Here is a 10183-nt window from a genome sequence, read left to right as displayed (position 1 = left end):
TTTAGAGAATGATAGGTATCTCTCTGTATGAAGTGCAAAAAGCACGAACTAACTGGTACAAATCTGCATTCAGGCAGTCTCTGCTATACAATATTCATGTATGTAATAGTGTACTGGTAAGACATTTAATGGACAGATATGAAAAAAGACAGGCTGTATTTAGTGTAGTCATACACGACTTCAGTAAATTGTATTAGCCATTGTGAAATTCCCCCTTAAGGCAGTTATCCTGCATCAGCACTAAAGTTCATCTGCCAATACTGCCCAGTAGAGCTAATTTGTATATTTTCAATCAAACATTGAACGTCTCTCAAGCAGACCATTGCCTTCAACTTCTAAAAGTACACATGGAGTTTCACCATTTGCTCAGTCAATGTATTAGATCTCCCTGTAAGCCGTCCTAACCCTATCATGACGGTCCCGTTAAAACATGTTTTACGGGAAAGGGCAGAGTGCCAGTTCTTGTTGCCAGAGTAGTTTGGAAATCATATCTAGAGTTTTGACAGGCTTAAAGAGCTCACAAAACGTACTTGAATCATAAATGTGTTAAATTTTAATATGAAGAAAAACAGACCCCCCCCCCAAAAAAAAGAAAATGCAGTTTGGTGGTTTTTGATCAATGGCACTGATCACAAAGGGGTCGCCAGGGTAATAGCCAAACAATTGGGACACATCCCATCTACATTCCCCTTGATTTGTGCCTTCTGTGTGTAATTGTTAACAAGTGTGTTCTCACTTTAGGGATTGGCAGCAATGTGGGCACTGAGCAATGACCTACATAAACCCTTTCACGCCAACATCCGCCTTTTTACATTGACCAAAGGCGGACATTAGCGGGTTTTTTGGCCAGTGGGGAAAATACTCACGTAGCTGGAAGTGTTAACCGGCGCTGCAAGGCTGAACCCAATATGCCGACAAGGCAGACTCGAGGCAGGGTTTCAGTAAAACAAGTCTTTTAATGCCAGGCAAGATGAGGAGCTGATAGAGCGAGAAGCAGAAAGGGAACACTAGGCCCAGGGAGGGCAAGAGCACACGGGGGGGACCAAACCGGGAAGCAGGAATACAAGCGTGGTTCCATGGAGACAGACCAACGGCCGGAGGCAGGGTATGGGCAGAGCAGGCAGGACTGTGGGAAACACAGAGAGCCATTTTTCTATGTTTGACGCATAGACTGAACTGAGCAGGAACTATGACCTGGCAAAGCTGGGTGTAGCCTCCGGAGACCAAGGAACAATTATTATCATTATTGTTATTATTATTTTGTACATAAATGTTGGGGTGGTAAAACACACATTGCAATGAAAAATGTTAAAACTTGATTTTGTTCAAATTTTACAACATGTCCACTATGGTGGACACCCAACCAACCAACCAACCACACCACACCACACAGACACACGTGATGTAATTTTAAAGGCACGGTTGTTCTCTTTAAGAGAAAACAGGACTGAATACAGTGGCATGCATAGTATGAGAGATATGAGCAAAAATGCTACGTCCACTACAGTGGACAAAAATGAATTGCTGGATCTCAAGAGGCTATTAAGGAGTAGGGTTGATTACAGATGAGATGCAGGTGGTGGACCTCTGCTCTGCCTGCCGCACACCTGCGTCCAATCCTGAAACACACATACACAGGAGAGAGAAACTAGGGCAGGGGGAGTGGTCAAGATAAGGGAGCTTAGGGCAAAAAGGATGAGTCCTGGGAGGGCGCGGGGGGCAACTATGACAGTATCCCTCTTCTACCGACCAGGCTTATCAGGATGGAGCTCATGGAAATCTCAGCTGAGCGGGGGGTCCAGGAGGTGACGATGAGGGACCCAGCAGCATTCCTCAAGACCGTACCCCTCCTAAGCCACCAGGTACTGCAGACCACGGCCCCCGCAGGCGTATGTCCAAAAGCCGCCTTATGGTACACACTGGGCCGCCGCCTACCATGCGTGGAGGTGGAGGAGCCACTGCTGGGGGGAGGGGGGGGGGCAAGGGACTGGAGAGGTTAAGCTTCAGATGGGAGACATGGAATGTGTACCCAAAGGGAGACCAGGAGTTGAGCCGTACTTCCACTGGGTTAATAAACTTGTCCACCGGGAAAGGAACTATGAAGCAGGGAGCGGGCTTCTTGGATTCCACCTTCAGCGGCAGGTCCTTGGTGGAAAGCCATACCTCCTGACCAGGGACATAAGCATGAGCTGGGGCGCAGTGACAGTTAACCTGGGACCGGGTGGAGGTAAGGAGTAGGGCAGCACGGGCCTGGTTCCAGATGTGCCAGTAGCGTCATAGGTGGGCCTGCACCGATGGCACTGCGACTTTACCCTGCTGGGCAGGAAACAGGGGAGGTTGGTAGCCCAGGGCTTACTCGAAGGGGGACATCTCCAAAGAGACACTGAAGTGGCCATACTCAACCCAAGGCAGGTGCTGGCTTCAGGAGGATGGGTTGGAGGAGGCTATACAATGCAGGGTGGCCTCTAGCTCCTGGTTGACATGCTCAGTCTGGCCATTGGATTGGGGTTGGTATCCGGAGGATAGACTCACGGCGGCACCGAGGCAAAGGAGAATGACTTCCACACCTGGGGTATGAATTGGAGGCCTCTGTCTGAAATGATGTCCACTGGGATTCCATACAGGCAGAAGACTTGTTGAATCAGGAGATCATCAGTCTCCCTGGAGGATGGGAGCCTTGGCAGAGGGTCGAAATGCACTGACGAAGAAACGGTCAACTAAGGTGAGGATGGCCGTATGGCCATGAGATGGGGGCAGACCAGTGACAAAGTCTGGGGCAATGTGCGACTAGGTGTGGGCAAGGGATGTAACAGCCTGGATGGGGGTTTGGTGGAGGATTTACCCCGGGCACAGACCGAGCATGCCACGACGAAGCCCTGTGTATCCTTTTCCATACAGCACCACCAGAATTGCCGCTGAAGGAAAGATAGGGGCTGATCAATTCCAGGATGGCAGATGGCTTGCTGGAATGGCCCCACTGGAGTTGAGTGCACAGCATCAGAGATGAACAAGATCCACTGCCAGGATCTAGTTGTGTCTCCTGGGCTTGATGGATGTAGGACTGGAGTTCAAGAAACAGCAGCCACGATGCAGGATACAGGAAAAAAGATTTTCCACTCCTCATTAGTCGAGCACTCAACACCATTGATGGTTTCAGAAAAAACACTATATGTATGTGTGTGTATATATATATATATATATATATATATATATTAGGTATGTATATGCATAGATGATCCGTTAATAGAAGGACAAACATCTCTTCCAACTAATGATTGTTAGAGGAAGCATGGCTCTGTCAGTTTTCAACGAAAGCAAAATAAAATATGATTGAATAATACCAGACCATTTTGACATTTTAGCGACTCTGGCTTTGTTTAAAAGTTCACAGCTAAGTATTAAAAAAAATATCTCGGGCCTCTATTTCTTTCCCCCTCTGTCCCAAACATAAGCCGACGTTAACACGTCACATATGTTCTCCCTAAAGACTTCTGTTACGCCAACATCTCATCTGGGATCCCTTCTGACCGTCCAGTTCGTGAGAAGGGCTCGTCCTACAGGTCAGGACGAGAAGATTGACGGCCACATCGTTAATGTGATCTCCATCTGTCTTGCCATGTCCTACTACTGAGCAGGACAACTAAGTATCTATCTATCTATCTATCTATCTATCTATCTATCTATCTATCTATCTATCTATCTATCTATCTATCTATCTATCTATCTATCTATCTATCTATCTATCTATCTATCTATCTATCTATCTATCTATCTATCTATCTATCTATCTATCTATCTATCTGTCTGTCTGTCTGTCTTTCCACGGGCGTTTCCAGGATTTGGGGACATTCGGGCCTTATCCCGGACTTCTGTAGGGTGGTCTGGGGGGATCCTTCCCCGGAAATTTTTTTTTTATAAACAAGCTCTATTTTGATGCTTTTTTATGGACTCTGGCATCTTATTTACATTCAAAGTACATATCTTAATCATTGAAAAACTGTTCTTTACTCTCCAGATTAATTATGAATTGTGATGCTAAAAATATTAGTAGTTGTTAGTAATTAGTATGAATGAGCCATTACCGTTTTAGTTTGTTTTATGGAAATTTGATTTATTTACGAGAAAAACCCTTGCTAAAGGACAATAAAAGCATGCTGTGGGATCAGACGAGTATGGCCCGCTAGCTAAAGAGCACTACAATCATGATGAAGAGAAATTCTCTTCATCATGATTGTAGGTGCCGAATCCAAGTCATATCATAAATCAGCAGGCAATTTCAACCATTATTGAAAAGTTACTACATAAGCTAAATTCTTACCCTTCCCTCTCTTTTGGAAAAATCCAAAAAGATTTGAGTTTTGTTTTTTTTGTTTTTTGTTTTTTTGTCCCTGAACGCTCAGCCATTTCTCCTCTACTCGTCTCTTCACACTTTAACTTGTGTCATGTCACTCAGCGCTGACCATCAGACCCTCCCACACATGCATGCATGCACACACACAAACACACACACATGCACGCACACACACACACACACACACACATACACACACACGGAGTTAGTTTAGAGATCTGCATTCTGTCTATCTGAGCTCTATCTATCTAGCTATGTGGATAGAGGGACAGAATTAAGTTGAACTCATTATTGTGAAATGTGCCTCACTGCTGAGTGTGATCATGGATTTGTTGCGCACAACGGGGAAGTACCAAAGACAGATGTGAAAGGGAAATCAAAGCTGATAACATAAAACTGTTGACTCAGTGTTGTCTGCACCTCCGCAAACACACAGTTTGAACTGAGGGGGCGCAGTTGCTGAAGCCCTCATGTACTTCCTCCAGCAGGCCTGTGTGACAGGCATCCTTTCAGAACATGTGGTCAGACCTGCCATTGGCTGTGATCAGAAGTGTACAGAGAAGAAGGCCTTTGTCTGCCCCCTCACTCTGCAGCAGAACCAGCAACAGGCAGCGGGGCACCTAAATAGAGAAGCTGTGGTTTACCAGGGGTTAAGAAGAAGCTGAGGGAGACAGAGGTCAAAGTATGACTGTTAATGGATTTTTACATAACCATACGGTTATATAAAATCGATTGAGATAGGGCTGTCGATAGGGAGTGGAATAGACACTGTACATATTATATTTTAACATGGCTTTCAGATTACACAAGGGTAAGAGCCATGGTACATAGACATTTCTTACATTAATATTTAACTAGATCCACATATAATCTATCTGTCTATCCCGTGTACTCTCCCTACTGCATAACAAATTCTTATCAGAAAAATAATCACTACTGTACAGTGGAGACCAAGTATCGATAGATTTGCAGATGTGCAGATCTTCTATTATGCATTTTTTATAATTATTTTTTTTCCACTATGGATTAAGATACTTAATATTGTCTGGATCCTTCCATACCCTCGCCTGCTTAATAAACCTATGGCAATTATTTTAAATTACTTTCAGATGCACTTTGTAGATGTTCCTATACAATCTTATTCTTTCACATCTTAGATGGTACAATGTCCCCTTTTTATGTGAGAACCCTGCCAAGCTAATATTGTGGTTTGAGCAAACTTACATGATGATGAGTAAAACGTCTATCTATCTATCTATCTATCTATCTATCTATCTATCTATCTATCTATCTATCTATCTATCTATCTATCTATCTATCTATCTATCTATCTATCTATCTATCTATCTATCTATCTATCTATCTATCTATCTATCTATCTATCTATCTATCTATCTATCTATCTATCTATCTATCTATCTATCTGTCTGAATGGACATAACCCTGAAGATAGTTACTTTCGGATAAAGAAGCAGACAACATGGGCCGACATCCACCAGCCATACCCTCCCAGGCTGCAGCTCAACCTAAACTCTCTGCACCGCTGCACAGCCAGGAATGTAAACTCTCACAGATTGCTGGGCCGACATATAAATAGGGGCCTGCTTAGGAGGGCACACAGGTTCACGTGCACATGCAAATACTGACACATGAGTCAGCGGGAAATGGCCCAAGTCACCAGAGAGACAGGAAGTAGCTCCCCACACACAATTCCAGAGGGCCGATCGGAGAGACACATGACCCCTGCGCAGAGGCCTGCTATCTACCCTGAGCCCTATGGAGCCTGGCAGATTAAAGTCGTGTCCAAGGTTGTTTTTCAATAAACAGTTTGGACTTGGTCTTGTTTTTGACTATTTGAATATTGGGTTATGAATATTGCTACTGCAAACAGCTAAATTAGTATGAATATTGCTACTGTTGACAGTTAAATTAGTATACAGGTAAACTGGCTGTATCTACATTCTTGCTTGACCTAGCTCTCACTCTATGTGCATTTATTTGATGCATATTTGTGTGAAATGCACATGAACAAGGTCGGGGTGTAAAGTCAACAGCATTTCAAGGTTCTGCAGACAAAAGGTGAAATAAGTGATTTGCTGGACTGTGTGTGGTTTATGATAAACACAAGATCTAAATCAACATGCCCAGTATTCTGTTCAGTCTTCCTTTTGACACAAAGTCCATTCATCAATAATTCCCCCTTTTCCGAATATTAAACTACCCATTCAAATATATGTTCAATCGCTCCTGTCTCACCATATAGTCCACAGCACCGCTGAATCCAAATGCTTCCCCACCCTCTCTCCCCCCATTCTCACATACATGTAAGTGGAGAGGTGAATTAAATACAGATGTGTGGACCAGCTGGAACACTACTGAGTCGAATAGCCTCGAAATCAACACACAAACCACATCTTACCTGCCACACACAGCAACTGTCAGGTTGCATGCGTGCATGTCTGCAAGAACTGGCCTGTGCAGATCTGGAAATTCAAATATCCACAAACATAAATTCAAAATTCTGGATATTGGATATTCTAATTTCTATTTCTATTAAATTACTGCAAACATGTAATGTCATAAAATAAATGTACATAAAGGTATCATAATGAGGCTGAAATAGAAAAAAAGGTACAAAGTCTTTGTTGTGAGGTAGCATGACAGGTTTACTGTAGTGGACATTATACTAGCAGCTCAGAGATCCACTCCAATGAAAATCACGTTTTCCAGTCTCATTGTATTTTTAATGAAGGGTTTGTTCATATAAAATTTACCCAAAATTATTAAACTGCTGTTGTTGTGACAATATGACTGAAGCCTCTGGACAAACTCTCCTCCTGGTTGTTAACACTATCAAACCAATTCTGAAAATCAATCAGGTTCATGTAATAAATGATATCATCTAATACCCTGATTTTATTGGACGGTCACTGAATTCTCATCATCAGTCTGTCAATTGATCATCTGTTTTTCATAGGTTCCTGGCAACATCATGCACGTTAGCGAGCTAGCTAGCGATCAGTAAAGATACTTGTGAACTCACGGTCACTCCACCTCAACCTCCTGACAATTAGTTGTTTTCAGAAAGGGCTCGCTAAAACGGTTATAGCAAAGCAAATAATACTTATGAAGCTAAAAAAAAATGACACTCTTAATGTCAATATTCCAAAATAAACTTACCTGGCAGAATTAAAGTCATTAGACTGGATCTTTAAAATAAGTATGTTGACGTTCTTCTCTTCCCTCAATGTTGGTGTGCTTTGTCTGACTTGTAACTGGTTTGGTTTGTTGGCCCAACTGTGTTCTCCACCAGTCACACAGAGTCAAATGATGATTTACACCTTTGGGGAAGCCGCCAAGAAGGTGGTATTGAGGTCAGAGGTTTGTGTGTGTTTGTGTGTGTGTGTGTGTGTGTGTGTGTGTGTGTGTGTGTGTGTGTGTGTGTGTGTGTGTGTGTGTGTGTGTTCTACGCCATGTGGCATCTGTCAGCTGATGATGGAGGTCAAGTAAAGAAGAGTTTTCATGTCAACCAAGTATCACAGTGACCTAATTAGCCTGCCCCATCTCCAAAAGCTGACATTGCTCTCATAACCCCTCATAACCATTACGTATTTGGCTGGTTGCAAAACAGACCCAGTTTCATCCTGCTCAGAGACACGGGGGGTAATTAACTTCAGAACCAGAATAATGCCAACAAATACAATATAGAAACTTGGTAGCCCAGGTGCAGAGACATCTCAAAAACCCAGGTAATGTGGAATGGTCCCAAAGTGAAAATTTACAAGGTATTTAACAAGCAAAAGAGATGTAAAGCTACAATCCGGAACATTCACAAACAGACAAACACAGCATGGTGGCCCAGTGGTTAACGCTGCTGCCTCACAGCAAGAAGGTCCTGGGTTCAAACCTGAGGCCGTCTCAGGTCCTTTCTGTGTGGACTTTGCATGTTCTCCCCATGTCAGCGTGGGTTTCCTCCGGGTGCTCTGGTTTCCTCCTACCATGCATCATCAAATGCATCAAACAGACATGCAATGCATGTCTTTTTGATAAAAGACATGCATGTTAGGGTTGATATTCCTGTCTGTGCCTCTGAGCAAGGCAATGGAAAGAAGAACTGGAGTTGGTCCCCGGGCGCTGCAGTTGCCCACTGCAAATAACCTTATTGATGGCTTATGGCTAATGATATACTTACGGATTAAGATAATCCAGTGAGTCAAGTAAATTCTTTATGAGACAATACAAACCTGTTTCATGCCATAAGTAATCATCAGCTGTCAATAAAGCTACTTGGGAAAGAACGTACCATTTACTGCCTTGGCATGCACATTACCTGCACAATGTCCAATGGGTAAGGGAGAGGTGCGACATTCAAAAATTCAAAAACACATGATCGAATGGTATGGTTTTTTCCCCCGACCGTACTGACTGTACTGTGACTGTACTGTGACTGTACTGTGTAACTGCACTGGATAAACATAAATAAATTTTTTAAAAAAGTTTAAAAAAATAAAGGTCTCGCTCACATTGGCTAATGTTAATGTTCATGAGTCCACCATCAGGAGAACGCTGAACAACGTTGGTGTGCATGGCAGGGCTGCAAGGAGAAAGCCACTGCTCTCCAAAAAAAACACTGCTGCCCGTCTGTAGTTTGCTAAAGATCACGTGGCCAAGCCAGAAGGCTATTGGAAAAATGTTTTGTGGACGGATGAGACCAAAATAGAACTTTTTGGTTTAAATGAGAAGCGTTATGTTTGGAGAAAGGAAAACACTGCATTCCAGCATAAGAACCTAATCCCATCTGTGAAAGATGGTGGTGGTAGTATCATGGTTTGGGTCTGCTTTGCTGCATCTGGGCCAGGACGGCTTGCCATTATTGATGGAACAATGAATTCTGAATTATACCAGCGAATTCTTAAGGAAAATGTCAGGACATCTGTCTGTGAACTGAATCTCAAGAGAACGTGGGTCATGCAGCAAGACAACGACCCTAAAAACACAAGTCATTCTACCAAAGAATGGTTAAAGAAGAATAAAGTTAATGTTTTGGAATGGCCAAGTCAGAGTCCTGACCTTAATCCAATCGAAATGTTGTGGAAGGACCCAAAGCAAGCAGTTCATGTGAGGAAACCCACCAACATCCCAGAGTTGAAGCTGTTCTGTATGGAGGAATGGGCTAAAATTCCCCAAGCCGATGTGCAGGACTGATCAACAGTTACCAGAAACGTTTAGTTGCAGTTATTGTTGCACAAGGGGGGGGGGGTCACACCAGATATTGAAAGCAAAGGTTCACATACTTTTGCCACTCACAGATATGTAATATTGGATCGTTTTCCTCAATAAATGAATGACCAAGTATAATATTTTTGTCTCATTTGTTTAAGTGGGTTCTCTTTATCTACTTTTAGGACTTGTGTGAAAATCTGATGATGTTTTAGATCATATTTATGCAGAAATATAGAAAATTCTAATGGGTTCACAAATTTCAAGCACCACTGCATAAATTCTGTGTATCTGAATACATGATAAATCTTGTCATTATTCTCAATTTGATTTCTCCTTATTGCAATAACTGTGCTTGTGATGTTTCTTGTGTTATATAATTTCTTTTCACATTTTGTAATGACTTTCTTTGCATATCGAACATGCAGGCACTGGTAATTAGCTGTCTCTGGATTGGGGTAATGACATAGCTGTCTCTTTAATTCTGACTGGTATATCAGATGATGTCAGGAACCTTCAAAAACAGTACTGCCCAAATCCAACCAGTGAGAAAACACATTATGCAGAAATAGTATCTACTTTCTCTGCCCACAATTTGGGTGTCTTTTTTGA

The sequence above is a fragment of the Lampris incognitus genome, chromosome 3 (genome assembly GCF_029633865.1).
Source record: "Lampris incognitus isolate fLamInc1 chromosome 3, fLamInc1.hap2, whole genome shotgun sequence".
Lineage (NCBI taxonomy): Eukaryota > Metazoa > Chordata > Actinopteri > Lampriformes > Lampridae > Lampris > Lampris incognitus.
Note: the sequence above shows the minus strand (reverse complement) of the source record.